At 41.9% G+C, this 20,844-nt stretch overlaps 1 protein-coding gene across 1 annotated transcript in view; it reads right to left on the minus strand.

Annotated features, from left to right (window-relative positions):
- Window positions 1-20,844, minus strand: part of PDE3A (phosphodiesterase 3A) — a 391,731-nt gene that overhangs the window by 289,831 nt on the left and 81,056 nt on the right. The gene's annotated exons all lie outside the window — the stretch shown is intronic.

The raw sequence follows: 20,844 nt of genomic DNA on the forward strand, positions 1-20,844 counted from the left end.
GAACATGCTCCAGAGTTTGTACAGGTTGCCCTTAGACGCATACAGAAGATCGAGAGGTTACCAGTGGTGTACCACTGTTTCATCAAGTCCCCCCGTCCAGTAGGCGCATTGCTATCACGGAAGCGATAACAGTGCTTCTAACTGTCCCCACCACAGCATCCACCGAACAGTAAGCGAGAGTCAAAGCAACCCCAAACGCGAATTGAGTCCGTCACGGACTACCCGTTCAGGACAGTACAAACCTCTTCCCAGGCACCAGGACCGAGCACAGTACTCCGTGTTCTCGGATGCACGTTCTATGTTCTTCATCCAGCCAGTCCGACTCCAACGGCAATAGTGAATCCATCCCAGCCGCAATCATCCCAAGACACAGAGAAAACTATTTAGTGTCATCACGTACTGATAACCCCCCCACGTGTCGCCGGAGATCTCTCCCCACCTTCATGGATTGAAGACATAGGACAAATCCCTGAGGAACCCCAGATGTAAGGGCCCTCTTATCGGAGCGACAGTCCCCCACGCCACCATCTTGGAATCTATCCGAGAGTAGGACCAAACCACGGCAAAGCAGTGGCCCCACTTGTATAGAACCCCACTCTCCCAGCGATCCAGAAGATCCATGCATGACGAAGCCCGCAAGATGTCCCAAAAGCACTAAACAGGGACACGTGACCCCTCCATACCCAGAAGGAATCCGCGAAGGCCATGCAGTCCTCACCCCATAGCCCCCTGAAACCGTTTAAAGGTCCAATAATCCGTATCTTCCAGACACTCGGCTGGAGCACCCCTCTCAGCACCTTTCCCTAAAAATGGCAGCATGAAGACGCCGATAATGGTTTCGAATTAGGGTCAAGAGGCTTCTTTAGTAAAGTTTTACGATGGCCGGTTTGAGATGAGATGAAAAAGGCCCTCCCGAAGAGGAATTAGACAAGACGACCACAGTTCTTGCCCGTTCCCCCTTGAACTCCACCAGAGACAGGATCGAAGAGCCTCTCCTACAATACGAGATCCTGGCCCATCCGCGGTAACTACGACTCACTGATCCAGGACACTATTCCACAGAAGCTCGGACGCGCTACTCTCGTCTGAACCAATAACAAAAAAACTCAAGAAGCAGCTCTAGCCGAAATGTTAGCCGCGAAGATTGTTAAACTCGTCACACACTTAGATGTTCCAGTAGTGGATTCAGGGAGCCAGTTAATAGCTTTCTCACAACCCTGAACACTCTGCCGGACACGACTCCGCGGACGCAAGTCTGCAGCATAAACAATGCGAGCCACCATTGCACTCCAAGCCCTCAAAAGACTCTAGGATGTCCCCTTGTCGATAAGTGCGGTGTTTCCGCCATTGGCCGCTCGAGTCGGCGCAGCCCGCTTCCTTGCCCTGAAATCTTCCTATACCAGGGCGGTTTTAGTGGAAGCAGGCGGAAAGGACACGTGAGTGATACGGTGTATAGCCCTGGGAGATCAAGATCCCAGGTGTGAGTCCAGGCATCAACAATCGCCGCAGCTCCAACCAGATCCCTCTAAGCTCTGGAACCTATTGGGGTTCCATCAACCTTCGAGGTTGGACAGTCGAAGGTCCGCCACCCCCGGGGGGGATCTGACAGTACCGGATACTACCTCACCAGAATGTGTTGGAGGCTACATCCCGCGTTAATAATCCTTGACACCACGGTACTGCCAGGTGCCATGCATAATTCTGGGTTGTTAATTTGTTGTGGTATCAGGGCTCTCTGAAAAGTGGCTAATGGTCTCCAAATACAGTTCCCAAAGTCCGAGAGTTATGCAGGGTGTTTTTGCATCCCATAGATGGAACTGCTTAGAACTAAAAGAGGATGCAGCCCCTACTGCGGAGGGAACAAGTACTTGTGGGCAGGTTTAATTTAAACTGTACATTATTGGGTGGATTTTAATTGGTGAGTAAATTAATAGATATATTCTAGTAAAGGATTTTCAGATATAGTTTTAAAATGTATTTTTTGATACAAGCTGGTTACTAATCTAAGTATGAACACTCAAACGTTCTTTAAAAAAATTGTCCACAGATTTAATTTATGGTTGCTCATTTTGTATATTTTTACAGCCATCGGTGAGTGTAGCCACCATTTCTCACTCGGCTTAAAGCAAACCTTGCTACTGTATGTTCCGATAATAGTTATGTGTAAAGGCTTTGAAATTATAGGTTTAGGTAGGTTACTTATTTTTTAAACTTTGTATTATTACAAATAGTTTTAGCTCGATTTATTTAACCCATCTTGGAAGCCCACTTTGGGATAAGATGGAATAGAAATCAATCAATCAATCATCAATCAGGCAGTACCTTGTCAAGTCAGAGCCATGTGATGAGACAACATGAAAACATAAATTTGAAATTTATTGATTGATTGGCTTGTTTCAGAGATGGCCCTACGTTTCATTGCTCCGCTAAGTTTAGTTTCTTTCTAAAATATGGTGTTGCTCATATATAATGGTTAGTGTAGGAACGTGTCTCTGTTCTCTCTAATGTTGGCTAAAAAGGAGGAAATTGTCACGGAGGGCATTGTAACGTTGTATGTATGCCGGTTATTCAGTCTCCTAAGAAAAGTTAATGTGCAAAAGGACTGATTGAATTATCCACTATCTGCTATCATCCCCCCCCGTGTTTTTTTTCCGTTTGCACGTTTGGTCAATTGTGGTGAGACTACCTTTCCGGGAGTGAAGATTTGCCAAGGATGGCACTTAGGGGAGTAAACTCAAGCAGTGGTTTAACAACATTTGTTCCAGTCTTAACCATGATTTAATCAACCAGCCAACAGGGTTGCCAATTCGAATAGAAACGGGTCTTCAGTCAACACACAAGGGTAGTTTCATTACACAGTTAAACATAATCCCAGAACTGTGCTAATGGTGGGGCGGCGCAGGCAGGAAAATTGTTTTGATGTTATTCATGTGGCCATAGCAATAGCTAGCAGCCATATTTCTATACTGCGATCGTGAACCACCTCCCTAACGTACAATGTGGGAACAACGGGTACTCATTTTACCAACCTACGAAGATGAAGGCTGAGTTGCTCTTGGATTGATTGATTTGATTGAGTGGAAATTTTATTTATTACCCCCCCCGGGGTTTCCTATGATCACGGCGGTGTACAAAACAAAATGAAATACAATACATACAATACAATGCTCCCCTGGGAAAACCGCTCCGCGCAGGAGAAGTCTCGCCCCAGTGAAAGCGCGGCGCATTAGGGGAGGAGCCTCTTTCGTCAGGCAGCCCCTGATGGTACGACAGCCGTACTCTCCTCAGAGGCGAAATTAAATTGGACGAAGCCTTTGAGATAATAAATTTGTTATTGAGACCTTCATTTACTAATTAATATTGTGCAAATCTGAGGCTGCACATGCTATCTCCTCTGGCGGTCATCCGGATGGGAAGGTTTCTGAAAACTGATTTGTAATTCCTATACTCTAAATTGACTGCATCTCATTTACATTTGGTTTAACAATTGGGTTCACTCGATTAGTAACAAACAAAAAATAATAAACACAAACCTTAGAATAAAACAGATCAAACTGATAGTACTAACACATTTGACTTTAAATTTTGAGTTACTGGGAAAAACATAAATACTTAATTAAATTATCATCAGATTCAAACTTTACTAGAAAAGGTAAATATAAGAATACACGGAGTTCAAATTTTCAAGTGTACTTTTAGTTAGGCGAGGGACTGCTTACACGATGTAGCAACCCATCTTTATTTACTGGTATGGATTTATTTTTGCGCAACAGATTGACTTCTACACAGTCCTCCCCCCCACACCTTTTGCAAGAGACCACTTAACACACCAGTTATTGAAGCTAAGTGAAAGTTATTCAAACCGCTTCTGGCTCCTTGGGTGCCACTGAGAATAGAGCCTGATTAATAACCTTATTGATCCAGTATTTGTCCTTACTACCATTCTATGTGACTCGCCCCTGTTCACTGAATCACCTGAAAGGAGCTAGCTTTCCCCCAGGTCAAATCATTTCTGTCCAAATGCCCCTGAAGCTGTGGCCCTTCCCCTCCTCCGGTTTGCGTTGTGTTCCTCGTCTTCTCAGACTTAGCTCATAACTTGCAGGAATCCAATAGGGTTTCTCCTTGAATTTCCATCCCAAAGTTAGGACAACTGAATTTCCATCCTACCACCCAATACACTGAGGGTCTGTTTGACCGGCTTGCACATCTGGTTGCTAGATGAAAAGACAAGCAGATATCACGATCTTCAGATGGCAAGCAATCCTGCTGAAAGCCACAACTGCCAGAGTTACATATGGGCTAACAGCCAATACTTCGATAATTTTGCTCAAGTTAAGCGCACTGAACTTCAACTATACACTTTCACTAGAGATTGTATTGAACTTCTCCGTTTAAACCCTCCAGTACATTATCCGGTGGAACAGGGAGTATTTGATCCACAGAGATCCTAACCGAGGGCAATCACACATGAGAACCATGATAAACTGGCTTTCACCTCTTGTTTTTTCGTGTACCTTTAAGTAAGTTGGCTGCATTAAGTAGTAAGTTACTACTAAAATTTACTCTGAGAATCAGAGGATCATAAGACAGAACGGATCTTGCAACTTTGCTAAATGCTTTTCTTTCCTCCCCCAAAAATATTGTGATACATGGGGTGTCTAGCTCAGTGATGGTGAAGCTTTTTAGGTCGCGTGCCAGGGGGGGGTTCTGTCCCCGGATGGGCGCATGCTGGCGGCTTCAGGCTGAAGGGGTTGGAATTCCACCTCCGGACAGCTGGGGGTCAGGGAAGGCCCATGAGGGGCGGACCATGGGCCGCCCCAGTCCCTTCCCCCGACCTTCCTCGCAAAGGGCTCTCTCCTTTGGGCGAGGAAGGCAAAAGGAAAGAGAATGGAGGGCCAGCCCCCTCCCACAGACCCTCCCCCTCCATGCCCGTTTGGGACACTTGGAGGCAGAGGGTAGGTGGGGAGGGAGGAGAAGGGCAGCCCCTCCCTCCCTCCTCCCCACGATCCTCCGCTCCACCGTCTCTGGAGAGAGACATGAGGCCGCAAAATCCCTGGGAGGAGCGAGTGCATGCGCGTGAGCCCCCTCTAGGTTCGAACTACATCTTGGGCGGCAATACCACATTTACCACTGTGCCACCAGTACTTCTTTTAATCAAATCTATCATTATTGATACTTGCAGGTACTTCCAGGGATGGTAAATTACTTTCCCCAGCAATCATCATTGAATATCATAAATGTAGGAAACTGCGTTATTGCCTCAAGTCATTCTGACTTGTGACCTAGCAAGTTATCGTGGAGTTTTCTTGGCAAGATTTGTTCAGAGGAGGTTTTGTCATACCTTCCCTGAGATGGAAGAGTGTGATTTTGCCAAGGTCACCCAGTGGGTTTAATAGCTGAACTGGGAAATCGAACCTGGTCTTCCAGGAATCATAGTCCAACACTCAACCACTACTCACGCTGGCTCTCATAAAGACTCTCAACACCAGTATATACAAGAGGTTCCTTCTAGTTTTTACTGTAGCTTACTTTAGTTTCATAGTGCATGGGACTTCAGGCAGCATTGTTTTTGTTTTTTTCTGAGTGGGCTAAACAACTACAACGTTCATATTTCTGGAATGCTTGAAACTACCAATAGGAATCCAATCCAAAATTTCTTCTGGATGGAAGGGCTGAGATTGAGGTGGAAATACAATTTAACACATGGCTTTGGGGTAGCTGAGAAGTGTGTGATAATGGCAAAAGTTACCAACATTAAAATAAGTTGTGGAAATCATCATAACAAACTTCATCATTTTGAATGAGCTATAAAAGAGACATACTAATTGAAGTGTTGGGGACTTCTGGGTTGACGTCTAATGCAATATTCTGATTCCTGCCATTAATTTTCCCACTCCAAGTTCAAATAGGTTATGTGATTGGTTAGAGCTATATGTTGTTTCAGCAGTTTATTCTTGTGTGCTGTTTGGTCACCTGAAGAATGACATACAATTTCATACATTTAACCCCCCAAAATGAACTAAATCTAATTCTCGAATATTACTTCCAAAATAGATATGAAAGGGAGAAGGGGGATTCGGACGCCTCAAAAAGGAGAAAAGTACATATCACAAAATATTGGTTTGGGAGATGACTTCTATTATCTGGAGATCATATATGAGAGGAAGAGGCAATGTTAAAACAAGGCATTCACTTTGCATAGGGGCAGATGACTTTCCTGGCTTATGGGACATTTGACCCACTGACAACCCCAAATCCAATGCAGGATACCATGCTGGATTTGCACAATGCGGTAGAACTTGGAAGTGGCCAATTGCCACACAAAATGTTGTTTGTTTGTTTGTTTGTTTGTTTAAATGGTGCTAAAGGCAACTAAAGTTGGCCTCCTGCACCACAGGTAGAATACACTTCCCTTCCTGAATCAACAAGAAAGGAAAGGAAGAGAGGCAGATGCAATAAATTTGTGGGGTGATTGATGTAGTATAGCGCTACTCCTGATTGTGAGTATAAGATGTTATGTGGCTGGAAACAAGAGATGTGCAGCCCCACTATCGACAGCCCAATCTGACTATCAGAACGAGGCAATAAGTAACCACTTGCCCGATTTTGTAGGCCTAGTGAAAAAATGGAATGAAACTGAAAGCTTTTCTTTTACTGTGGAGGGTAGAGAAGACTAGATCAATCACGGTGAGCACACTGGGATCTTTATGGTTAAGGTATTCCCAGACTTGCCTTAAGGATGTGAACCCCCAGAGATGGCAAAGGAGCAACCTTTGCCAGAATGGCAAAGTCATGAAGTGTGGTGGGACATAGTCAAAAGACTTTACCTCAGGCAGCTACTGGTATATGTGGGGCATGTATGGCTGTTGAATCTTTCATAACACCCTAGCAAAAGAGGATGAAGGTGACACTGGTTCGGTTAATTCTGGGCACAGATACCTGGTCGCGCTGCAGATTTTACCATAACAGTTTACAATTGTGGCCTAATTCACTCAGTATCTGTGTCCAATTCTTTTCATTTGGGTGGGGTGCAAAAAGTCACCCAGGGGTTTCTTTCTTCCTTAGTGACATTTGTAATGATACCTCATAAAAAGTCTATGATGAATTCCTTTAATATGATGGATTCCTTATTTCTACTTGGAAGGACAAGAAAGGGGAAAATCTATGTCTCAAAATCTACACATTCATATTGTAAAGCTTAATCAACCTTATAAGATAAATAAAGAGTAGAAAAAAGATGCTCTAGATATGCATGACCTTGTGAAAATAAAAAAAGAAGAATAGGGCTGGATCCATATCTAGCCATACCTAGAGCAGACCCTTGAAATTAATGCAACGTTCATACTAAAGAACAAGTTATTCTATGAAAAGTGTGGTAAATCTCAACAGAGCCTATAGTAAAAAGCCTTTCCAAAGATTGATAGGAATTTCAGAATACCTGTTTCAGGATACCAGTTAAGTAGGCTATTGACTACATTTTAAAACTGGTTTTAAAAGGGGGATGAGTTATTTTGAAGGATTTTTTCCCCTGTCTGTATCCCCTGGGAGCCTTGTGGGTGATAGGCAATGTGCCAATACTTTACATAAATCATAAAAATCATCCCTTTCCTTCTCCGATGATGACTCTTTGTCTCGGGTGCAAATTGATTTTTGGGTTTGCGGCTATTCCTTCCACAGTATGGAAGCTATCTGGGTACAAGACTATTTCTATCAGCAGTTTGGCACGACATGACTCTGTACAATAACAACTGCAGAGGAGAGTCCACAAACAGAATAGATTTGCTGAGCCTATAGTGATGGATCTGCTGACCAGCCTGCTCTGCTGGCTCAGATCTTGGCAGAGACCAGAGGAGGGATAGAATCAGGAAGGAGCTAAGTTAGGTCTGTTTCAAACTTCCAACCAAGTATAGCAGCTCATAAAATGCTCTGTCATTTTGGTGAATTGTGATTAGGGCTAATCTGCAATACAGAATTAATGCAGCTGACATTGTTTTAACTGTCATGGCGCAATGCTATGGAATTCTGGGATTTGTCTTTTGTGGAAATTTAGCCTTATCTGTCAGAGTGCTCTGGTGCCACAAATAACTACAAATCCCAGAATCCTAACATTGGCCATGACAGTTAAAGCAATGCAAACAGCTTTTTTCTGCAGTCAAATTAGACTAGGATTCCCAGATGATGATCTCAGATGCTAGATTCCCTTCTAGCAATAGCAAGTAAATTTCTATATTGCTCACTGATAGCCATCACCAGAGAGGGAGAAGGGTAAGCCAGTTCCACAGGCCTTCCTGAAAGAAGAGCCACCCCTCCATCCACATCATCCAGGAGAGAGAAAGGCAAGCCACCAGCCTGAAGGAGGTGAAATGGCAGGCCCAACACCATCGGCCTACCTTAAGAAACAGAGCCCTCTCTCCAGTCCATCTGCCTGGGCCAGGCCAGAGGAAGATAAACTCAGGACCTGATCCCCTTCCCCACAACCATTCCCTTCTCTTTTTATATCGTGTCTTCTTAGATTGTAAGCTTGAGGGCAGGGAACGTCAATAAAAAGATTGTATGTGCATGTCTGTGTAAAATTTACAACACTATATAAATAAAGCATAATAATAATAATAATAATAATAATAATAATAATAATAATAAATTGATGGTTTACAAAGTATAAGCTAATTGCCCCACCCAAGCTGGGTACTCATTTTAATGACTATGGAAGCATGCAGGCTGAAGAGACCAAGAGCCTTTGGCTGGTATGAACTCACACATATGGTTTTGTGAGGGAGTGGCTGCAATACAGGCATTAACCACTGCACCATAGGTTGTGAGTTCAAATCAGCCAGGGGCTCCAGGTCTACTCAGTAAGCAGTATAGAAATGTATTGCTATTGCAGAAAGGAGTCTAGCACCCGAGATCTGAAATTGTTGCTAATCTTCACTGCAGAAATAATGCCATTTGGCATTGCTTAAACGTCATGGCTCAATTTTACGGAATTCTGGGATTCAGTCCTTCCTGAATCTTCATTCGTGAAGTAAAGCAGATATGTTTTAAATTGTACTGTTTTTTTAATGCTGTGAAGCTGCTCTGAGTCCCAGTCCTGGGAAAATAAAATAATAAATAGAATACCTGTACAGTATGGGTTGATCTGAAATGTATAACAATCCAGCTTAATGACATCACCAAGACTCTCCTTCTATGACATCGCAAAGGATCATCCCAAGATCTCGATTTTTAGCAGGGCCTGGGATATCCTGAGCTGGCAAACCAAGGCACCATGGGTTTCTATCTTGGGTCCAGTCTTGGTTAACATCTTTATAGGTGATTTGGATGAAGGAATAGAGGGGATGACACTGAACTGGAAGGGGTACTAATAACTTCAGGGAAGAGAAACAATTTCAAGATCATCTTAAGAGTTTGGAAAATGGAGTCAAAATTTAAGGTCTTAGGGAGGAAAAAACAACAACCCGAGACGGATATAGAATAGGTGATTCCCATTTGGACAACTGCAACATGAAAAGACTTTAGGACAGTGCATGTGTAAAAACTTTGGCTTTCCATATGTTTTGGGACTTCAATTCCAGAAGCCCCAGCTTAATCAGTGGTCAGGCATTTTGGAACTGAATGTGATATATTTGGAGGACCAAGTTTCAGAAACAATGTTCTAAGAATGTTGTTGTATGTTTTCAAATCATTCCAACCATGGGATTCTAAGGGTTTTCATAGGGTTTTCTGGGGCTGTGAAAATCTCTCACAGGGTTTTCACATGCAAAAATCACTTCAAATCATGCTGGCTAAGCAAATAAACAAGAATCAGCGTCTAGGGGGAAAGCCAACTAATTCTAAAATAATCTCCATAACTAAAATGTCCAATCAGGCATGCTATTTTGTTTTGGTAAGACCTCACTGGGAAATTGTGTCCCATTCTGGACACCACAGTTTATAGGAGAATTGCTGGGAAGCTGGAATATGTCCTGAGGTTCCCAAGATGGTAAAAGATTTAGTAACCAAACAGTATGAAGGTAGACAATATATTCCTTGTGCCGTAATCCATCATAGCTCCAACAATGTGAATGACATCATAAAGTAGCCAGAATCAGTGGGGGACTTGAAGACCACCAGTGTAACCTTTGCTCTGCAGCAAAAAGCTGGAGCAAGATATCTGCCACAGATGGCTTCCCTCTGCAGAACTCAGTTGAACAGGAGTGTGGTGTAGATAGTTACAATAACACATTGCTTGTAATTAATTTTTTCTCCCCAATATAAGGTAAAACAACATAACATTAAAATGTAACTTGGCAGGGTTTGGAAGGCAAGCTCAACTAGACATAGGGAGCAGGCTTTTGTAATCTAGGACAGTGGCTTGTAGCAGTCAGCTGCATTTTTAAGTGATAAAAAGACAACTAGTTTAGTTACTTTTGAAGAATAAAAATGAATAAAATACAATGGCCTCTCCATATCCATGGATTCTTTACCTACAATCAAACATCCATGGCTTTAAAATAATCAAACAATACATAAATATGAAAAAGCAACATTTTGTCATTTTATATATGGAGCACCATTTACTATAACCATCATATTAATAGGACTTGAACATCATGGATTATAGTATCCACAAGTGGTCCAGGAACGAAACCCAAGTTTCCACAGGCCCCAGGGTTTTTTTTGTTTGTTTTTGTTTTGTTTTTTTTTGAAGATGAAACTGTGATAAGGATCTATATTTTTTTCCCTGAGCTTGGAACTATTGTGATGAATAGCTTTCATAAAGGAACCTTCTGAGTAATGAACCGCCACATTCTACGTAAATAGTCCCAGTGTTTAAACTGCTCTACTTGAACAGCCCTATTATCAAGACATTCTTGTAATGTTCACAATCTGCCTTCCAGAGGCATAAGGCTATTGTAGCAAAGAACAAATCTTTGCCCTCTTCTATGTGACAGACTTTCAAGTGTCCAAAGAATATTTCATGCTCTCTTCCCTGTCTTCTCTTCTCTTTAGTTAAACATATCTAGTTTTTTCCATCTTTCTTTATACTATTTGTTTTTCATGCCACTGATCATCTTCACTGCCTGCACTAACCCATTATCTGCACGCATACTGGTTAAATCGGCTCCCTTCAGGTCAACAAACTCTATAGAGGAATGATTTTCCACATTGCCATGGGTTAAGTGTGAAAAGAACCCGAAGCAGAAGAGGTAAAATAAAGAAATTTACGTAGATCCCTTCCCCTTCTGAAAATGAAATGATCTTAAATATTAATGAGTGCAAAGACCCTGACGATCTCAAGGCAAACATTATGATGATCTGTACAATGCTTCTGACCTATGAAGATCATAATTTCCAAACTAATAGCCTATCTGCGTTGTAAAACTTCTAAAGCCCGATTTGTCAGATTTGTATATACAAAGAAATTGCTAATTATGTAAACAAATGGGCTGGTGCCGCCTTATAGAAAACAGGGAGGAAAAGGGTAATTATCAGTATAAAATCTTCAGTACCAGAAGACCTTAAACGCTATACGGACAAATGAAATTGTGATCACTAGTAATTTTCTTCATCGCCAATGATTGCCCTTTAGGAAGAAATGGATAATTCCCATAGTCTAATGTTTAAAGCTTTTGAGAATTAGAGGCTCATACAATGACTTTCCCTCTCTCACTTAACAATTAATTTTCTGATTAAAAACTATTGCGTTCCCTAGAGGAGCATACTCAACTGTTCTCATTATTCTCTTTCTCTTCATGAGCTTATTTACCCCCTCATTAACTAGACAATCACTTGTTTTTTTTCTTTTATAAATTTAAACACTGGTCGAATCCATTCATAGGTGTCGGTGTAGGTACTTATTTTAATAGGATTTACACCAAGAACATGAAAAGATACCAAAGGCATCTAGTCCAGCACACTGCCACCCAAAACACCTAGTTATATATGAAGAAGCTCACAAACGAACATGAGTGCAACAGCACCCCTGCATTTGTGTCCCCACATACGGATGCATAACCATGTTGCTCTGATATGAATGGCAATACACCATCATATTGTAGCCATGACAGCCTGTTTTTGCCTTGGCATAATGTTGCCCCTGATATAATTACATCTACCCACAGTTAACTCCCACCAACCTCTCTGATGTAAAACAAATCTCACTTTATTCTGAACTAAACAACAGCAACCGAAACTGGAGTTACAGAGATAAAAAAGACTAGTGAATGAAATGGGTGGTGAGACAAGATAATAAAAGAGATGAGAAAACCATCTTCTATCTGCAGAAAAGACAACTGAGGAAACCATTCACATGACAAAACAATAGCACTATTCCACTTTAACACATGCTTCAATCTATAAATGCCCTTTCCTAAGCTACCAATTCAAAGCTTCCACAGGATGGTACCATAGCAATTAAAGTGGAATAATAGCACTATAATTCTGTAGTTTGAATGGGCCCTGGTCAGAGAATAAGAGATCTGCTAGAGACAACCAACCAAACACAGTGCAATACTCAAGGCCTGATCATGGCTACAGATTGTGCAGGAAAGCACATTATAACTGCAAGCTAAGCCAGGAGTGGACAGTTGTGGGATGGCAGGGGGCCAGATGACTTCCAGGAGCATCTATTTCTCATTCAACACACACACTCTTTGGCCTTTATTTTTTGGGAGCATCACTACTGCTTTGTTTCACCCATAAATAATTTTTGTCATGGCAAACATAGCCACTTAATTATTCACTCCTAAATAGCCCAAGTCATAATAAACACATCAAGGACCATTATTAACTTCATGCCATTAGCAAACAAGAGAAAGTTCCAATGTACATTACGAGGGACCCCACTGCTTCGTATCCTTCTGTTGAAAGAACATCCACTTATTTCTACTCTCTATTCCCTTCTTAAGCACTTTTGATCCTTAAGAAGACTGCTATTATTGCATATTTTCTCTGGGATTTTTTAGTGAAGGCCTTATTCAAAAGCCTTACAGAAGTCTGAGTAAAAGTGTCTACTGTCCACATTTTCTTGACAGCCAAAGAACTTTAAAAGGTTAGTATGACAAGACTTACCTTTGCAGAAGCTTTGCTGATCTTTTCCAGCAAGGTTTGCCCTTCTACATGCTTGACAATTTTACCTTTAAAAATGTTTTTCCATCAATTTACCCAGAACAGACACAATCTAACTGGCCTATATTTCCCTTTTAAAACTAGTTTTGTATGGTGATTCTCCAGTCTTCTGGAGATGTAAACTTTTAGTTAGAACCCAGCATTCATATTTGAGTTATCCAAATTCTCAATTGAATAGCATGTGGAAACTGGAGACCGTTTGTTTTGCAATTTGTAGCAAAGTCATGAATGCCTCATCTCCATATCTCACCTTCTGGAACCTCAGTTTTGGCACAGGTGTCGGACCTATATGCTCAGCAGTGAAGCGTGTAGGAAAAAGAATTCATTTAGCTATTCAACAATCTTCTTATCTCACTTAATATTTGTTTAATTTTTACATTGTCCTCTATGGTCCATCTGTCTCCTCAGATGGGGGGTGGGGGTATTTTTAAGCCATGGATGTTTGAATCTGGGATGCAGAATTTGTGGATAGGGAGGCTGTCTGTGTTAGTACAAAGACTGTCATGAAGCATTTATTCAAATAAGACAACAAATATACTTTTTCTGTTACTGTAAAAAGAAGAAACTAGTAAATCCATGATATATGTCTAAACTATTTATGGACATTTTATTTGTGTGCGTGTGCATGTGTATCTACACTATATTGCTGTAGGCGCTCTCATATGTAGAAAAACATTAATAGTTTTAAAATATAATAGTTTTAAAACCAAATTTAAAAACTGCACCAGTTTTGAGAGATCTTTAGTCTTCTTTGTCATGAGCTCTGGTAACAGAACAAACTACAGTTTCCAGGATCCATAACATTGACCCATGGCAGTTAAAGTGGTGTTAAACTGGATTATGTCTGCAGTGTGGATGCAGCCACAAAGCAAACGGTCAAAGGAAATGAGGGCTGAAAGATAGCGGGGAGCAAAATCAATAAGGTTTTAAAAATTAAAACATGAAACTTGTATTGAACCCTACATTTTTAACACTCTGTAGTTGCCTTGAATACAGTGGTGGGGAAGTTGGGATTAAATAAGGCAGTAAAGAATAAATGTGTAGACCTATGACAAAGGGAATTACATAGGTGCAAAAAGCATTTTGAGTCATGGAAGACCTTGATCTAATGTTAAGTCTGAAACATGAGATATAAATGGATTCCATATTTCTGCAAAGTTACTTTCTATTCCCCCCTTGTCAGCTGAGCTTTTTTGTCAATTTTATAGCTACCACATCCACCAGAGCCAACTCTGCCACCACAAGATAGAATCCTTCTGTGTTTTCCCAATCTTGCTGTTTGGGCCTTGACAACAGCAATCAATGGGATTTAACCATATGGATTCACCATGAGGGACTCGGTGGTTAGCAATTAAGATGCTGACTCTGACATTCCAAGATTGGCAGTTTGGCACTTTGAGACCCAAGTGCTGCAATGATGGAGTGAGCTCCCACCACTAGTCCAGCCTCTCCAACCTAGCAGTTTAAAAGCATGTAAAAGAGCAAATAGATAAATGGGACCACTTGGAGGGAAGGTAACAGCGTTTGTATAGTCATGCCAGCCACTTGACCACAGAGTTGTCTTTGACAACGCTGACTCTTCAGCTTAGTAACAGAGATGAGCACCAACCCTTACAGTGGGACATAACTAGGCAAACTTGCAAATGGGAAGCCTTTACCTTTAATTCACCAGCCAACATGATTCAGTGGGTACTATTTAGTTGTGATACAGGCCATGGTCACACCAGACCACAGGCTGGCCATTGCATTTTGCAATAGCTGACTCAAGGACATCACACAGGGATATGGGGGTCAAGGTGTCCCAGGTGACACCTAGGGTGGAGTGACCCACTGCTCTCCCATCTGCCTTTTGGCAAAAACAGACTGTGGCATTCATCTGATTCCTTTAAAATGCTGAATAGTGTAAGAATGGAGAAAATTGAAATCTTAAAATATGTTTTAAATTTTCTAAAATACACATTACCAAAATGTCACCAGTGATATACAGGAATTGTGATATGAGCAACATTTATTATTTATTTATTTATTTATTTATACACTCTTTCCCAGGACTGGGACTAGAGTGGCTTCACAGCAATTAAAAACAACAAACAAACAAAAAGTACAATTAAAACATTTTAAAAATAAATAGATAAATGACATGCATTAAACAGAAGATTAAACTAGTCAACATCCTGCCTGTTTTATAGTGATTCCTTAAATGCCTGTTTGAACAGGTAGGTCTTCACCTGCCGTCGGAAAGCCACAAGGAGGGAGCCGTTCTTACTCCCTGGGCGGGAGTTCCAGAGTCAGGGGCAGCCGCTGAGAAGGCCCTCTTGTGTCCCCCAAACGTGTTTGTGAAGGTGCTGGGATACAGAGAAGGGCTTCTCCAGAGGATCTCAGAGTCCAGGAGGTTCATACCAGGAGAACGGTCCCAAATAATGTGGCCTGAGCCATGTAGGGCTTTGTAGGATATAACCAGTCCTTGAATTGTGCCCGAAACGAACTGCCAGCCATGAAGCTGTTTCAACAGGGGAGTTGTATGGGCTCGGTAATCAGTGCCTGTTAACATCCTGTTTTTAAAAAGTTGATACTGTGATATACTCATATGTAGTACAATACTCAGGATAGAGGCTACTGTCAGAACAGAAGACAGAGAAACAGAATGGTTCCCAGTGGGCAAAGGGGTAAGACAAGGCTGTATCCTTTTGCCCTATCTGTTCAACTTATATGCAGAACATATTATAAGTAAAGCAGGCCTGGACACAGAAGAAGCAGTGAAAACAGGAAGAAGGAATATCAACCGAAGGTATGCAGATGACACCATAGTACTAGCAGAAAACCTCACAGACCTGGAACATCTACTAAGGAAGATCAAGGGAGAAAGTGCAAAGGCAGGCCTACTGTTGAACGTAAAGAAAACAAAAATAATGACCACCGAGGACCTTCACAAGTTCAACCTAAACAATGAGGAAATAGAAATAGTAAAAGAATTCTCATACCTTGTATCAAACATTGATAGGAACAGGGACTGCAGCCACGAAATCAGAAGAAGGTTAAGAATGGGAAGGACAGCTATGAAAGAAGTAAGAAAAGATCCCCAAATGCAAAGATACACAACTGAGCACAAAAGTTAGCATCATATAAAACATTGTATTATCTATTACTAAGTATGGATGTAGATAGTTAAGAAAACAGATTGGAAGAAAATCAATTCATTTGAGATGTGGTGCTGGAGAAGGTGTTGAGGATCCCATGGAGAGCCCAAAGGACAAACAAATGGGTCCTAGAGCAGATCAAGCCAGAAGGTTTCAGGGTCAAAATCATGGCTTTTGATATGACCTGTGGGAATACGGAAAAAGTCCACAATGGAAAGGGTAAAATACCACTTCCGTCCCTCCTTCTCTTTCTCTGGACCACTCCCAACCACCTAACACCAATTCCCAGGTGCTGGAGGAGAGGTTTTAACACTGGATTGAGAAGGGAAGCAATTGGAGTTAAATGGGGTGTTTCTTTGATGGGAAGAGAAGGCTTTAAAATTGGACTGGGAACCCCTTTTACACACAGATTCCTGCCTCAAGGCATGAAGAGTGGACCGTCAGGCAGTGCTCCTTTCAAGACCTTTCTAACCAATATTAGTGTATTGACCCATGTATAAGTCAGCCTAGGATTTTAGGGTCAATTTTGGGGCATAAATTCTTCAACTTATAGTGGCGTATATATGGTATTTCTTGGATTTCACATAGTCCTGCCTCATGAACAAACCATTGTAGAGTATACAGGTCTCACCGATTCACACGCGTGTGCATTCCTACCACAACCAGTTCATTCCATTCCTGCTCAAACATAAGACTAAAAAGCGAAATCCAGTTTATGAGTTGTTTTTCTCTCACCAGCCATCTTCTCAGGTCCTGAGCAGCTAAACTGAAAGCAAATACATAAAAATCAAAAGTCTGGTTGGGTGTTTTTTCTGGCCACCAAGTACACCTTAAGTTTTTCTACTCCCATTTTGTACAGCTTCCATCAAGACATAATTTAACGGACAACGTAAATCACTCCATTTTACATTTCAAGCAACAGGGCTTGCAGATGTTCAATAGTGGTTGTTCTTCAATCGAACAAGAGGCCTCCTAATATATGGTATCTATGGGCTCATGGTGTGCATGTAGGTTTTTAAAGAGGAATGAGACTACTTTCCTCGCTTATGTTCCTCCTGTTCAAACACATCCATATATTGTCAGACGTAGACCCTGGCCAACGAGGATCTCAAACAACAACTCTCTTTCTAGCAGTTACCATTTTCCTCACTGCTTGTATGATTATTACTCTCAGCCCTGCAGTAGAACGTAACCTGGTTTCACAATGAATTCTTCTTTCCGCACATGACTGTGTGTGTTTGTGTACGTGTGTTTATAAGACAACCTCCTAATTGTTCCAGCCTTGCGTGCAAGGCTTTCTGATTCCTTATGCTTTCTTCTTCGCTCAATTTGATCTTCTTTACTCAAGTAGGAACTAACTAGTTAAAACCAATTAAGTTAGAGATTTTCTAATGGAAAGAAGGCACTTAATTAAATTGATCTTTTAATGAAAGTGATTGACTTAAGCTGGAATTTGAGCATGAACTTAATTCCAGTGTTACATTATTAAGTTATTAAATTAATTCAGAAGACAGTGCTAAAGAATGAACACATCTGGTTTTTTGTTGATGGTTCTTTTCCCAAAGACTAATTCTCTTCGATTTCTTCAAAACTACTACTTGGTCCTCCTTTTGGTGCTGGGGAATGGCAGTGTTTAGGTCACAAGATTGAAACCACTTAAGAACAGTTCCAGTAGGATCAATTTGAGGTGAGGCGTCCCAGAATGTATTTTCCACAGCCCATTTCTAAAAATAATTATCTATAGTACCAAAACTAGACATTGCATCATCTCTACAAAATGTGGAGGACTTGAGAAAGTGGAGAGAAAGGAGAGAGAAATTAATGCAGCCGGTTCCTTTTGTCCAAAACTCAAACAGAGGCAGAGGTTAAAGTCAACAAAAACAACAACAGTAAATAGTTATAAAAGGCTGCTTTTTATTGCATGAAAGTGCTCTGCCACTTTTACAATTAAGTCCCAATCTGATTTCTGGTAGATGCATTCACATATAAACTCACATAGATTTCAGCCTGGTTTACTGAAGGCAATGTACTGCCCTTTATATGCCAAGCCCTAAGCAGCTTGGGGTCTGGTTCTCTGTACGGTGGGGCACCATCAAACTTGCATGAGGTTCGTGGGCACCGGGCACCCAAGGACACGGTGGGGGGAAACCCACAAAATAACCCCCCCCTTTAACCTCTAGGAATCGTTAGCCCCTCAGTGCAACTCAGTGGGCAACCTCCAGCTGGAAAAAGGCCAATACAGTGATCTGGGGGAGCTACAAAGGTACTTGAATAAGGTGGGGGGAAAGTAAGGTCTAGGGCAGCCAGCGGACGGTGTGGCGTCAACGGGCGGCCCAGAATTGTCTGGCGGACCTCAGAGATGCCTAGGAGAGAATGTGTTTATGCAAATCCGTGAAGCATCCAGTCCGCAAACGTCAAAGGGCCAATGGAGTTCAGGGCATATCGATCAACTGTCTGTTTTCATGGATTATCGTTGAAAGATTCAAGAGTAGGCTGATGTGTGTGTTGTATCTTCCATGTTGTTATTGATCAATTACAGTGACCACATAATTTCAAGGATCTTCTTTAAGGCAAGGGATACTTTCGCCAGCTACCTTCTTTTGAAATGTAGCACCTATCGCATCTAGATCCTTGGCCGTCTTCCCATCTGAGTTACCTAAACAGGGAGGCGACCCACTTATCTTCTAAGTGTGAACAGGCTCTGGGGTCTTTTAGTCTTTAGGCTCGAATTCTGTTATCAGGATCACTGCCCCAATCGTAACAAATGTGGCGAGTGTTTGGGTTTTTCAGATGCTTCCTCAGGCCTGGTTCAAAAATTTGGAAGAAGAACAAACTGATCTGACCCGGATTATAGTGGCTGTTCTCTTGGCCAAGACAGCTTTCAAGATATATATTGCCCTAGGTTCAGTAAGAAAAGCGGAGTTAGCCGAAGTAGGAGTAGTGCCCAACTGCCCCTCATCATGAGGTACCCAAGATGTTCCTCAGGCAATGTCCAAAAATGACAGCAAGACTTTGCTGAAACTTCCTATTAATGTGTAACAGCTCCACAGATGGTCTTGCGGGGCACATCCACCAATTTCGCCTAGCCAGTGTGATGTAGTGGTTTGAGAACTAGAGTTCAACTCCCTGCTCAGCCATGCGAGCCCCACTGGGTGATCTTGGACAAGTCACACTATCTCAGCCTCGAAGAAGCCAATGGCAAATCCTCTTAGCGCCAAAATATTTATCACGGAGAACCAAATGAAGTTGCCTTAGGGGTTGCCATAAGGTTTAGAAGCAAACTTGCAAGGCATGCAACAACAAAGACACTGCCCCACCTCTAGTGTCTAACAAAAATGGAAAGGATACTACGGTTGGCTTGTGAAATCATCCCCTTTCTTTTTACTAAACTCAAAAATATCGAGAAGAATGGGAAAATTTGCAATGCGCTGAGGTGTCAGATGCACTCTACGTTCCTGCCTAAATCAAAAAAGTCCCCAGTGCTCCAGTTCTGCACAGACCTTGCTTTCACTACACTTGCCTGCTGCGCTCATTTTTTGATGATGAGACGATTGCAATCGGTTGCAAGGGAGGAGATGTTGCCCAGGAGGATGCCAGCAGGCCCTGATCGGGAATATCATGTTAGACCTCAATTATAGCATTTCTTATTATACAGTTTCTCTCTCTTCTCCACCCAGGAGCAATATGGGTGTCAGCTGCAACAACAGACACTTCCAGGGAAAAAAAATCAGAATTACATGATCAACCTGTCCTGGTAAACACAAAAATGTAAGAAACCAATGTTCATGGGGCATCAGTTGAGGTCCAATGAATGTATGCGCCAGATTAAATAACCGAAAAAGCTAAGATTCTGGCATCTTTTACTGGGTTGTCAGTAGAAGAGGGTTGTCATGCCACCAGCAAGTATCCAGCAAACACCTGTTGAAATTCCACTCTTTTAAATACAGTCGTTAAAGCCGTATCAAGCATCTCTCTGCAGTTTCTTCACTCTAGCCAGCCTTACATAGTCACATAAGTCTGTTTTGTGAAGACCAAATAATGCGGTTATGCCAATCATAACCCGATATATAGACAGATAGTACAATGCCTAGACTGCTATTATTCTGACTCTTGAGTTAGATTAGTTCTAGATCCCATTCCCCAGCTTAGAAGTTCTAATGATTGTGTGTGACTAGACAAAGGTGAATGAAAGATCGCTTCCCAGTCGGTAAGACACTGACTAAGGCTGTTGCAACAACATAAGAGGAAAGAGCTATTTTGTGTGGTTGGGGGCGCTGTGTTTTTTTTTTTTCCTTTGTTTGTTATTTGTAGGGCCTTCTAGAATCTTCTTCCCGTGCTGGCACAGTGGTTCCTGTTACCCGTTGCCAGTTAATGTGGATCCCGAATACCCCCTTTCTTAGCGGACCTGTGTCAGGTTTCTGCCCAGCCATTGTTTTGGAAGTTGGGCCTTGTCCACAGCCTTGAACTGCCAGTGACCCTATGCAACTATCATGCCAACTTACGTCGATGTCTACGTACGGGCGAAACACAGATGTAGTGGGGGAGCATGAAACCAGTTGAGGGTGGTGGTGGAGGGGATTTTAATCCAAACAGGAGAAGC

The sequence above is a fragment of the Sceloporus undulatus genome, chromosome 5 (genome assembly GCF_019175285.1).
Source record: "Sceloporus undulatus isolate JIND9_A2432 ecotype Alabama chromosome 5, SceUnd_v1.1, whole genome shotgun sequence".
In the NCBI taxonomy this organism is placed as follows: domain Eukaryota; kingdom Metazoa; phylum Chordata; class Lepidosauria; order Squamata; family Phrynosomatidae; genus Sceloporus; species Sceloporus undulatus.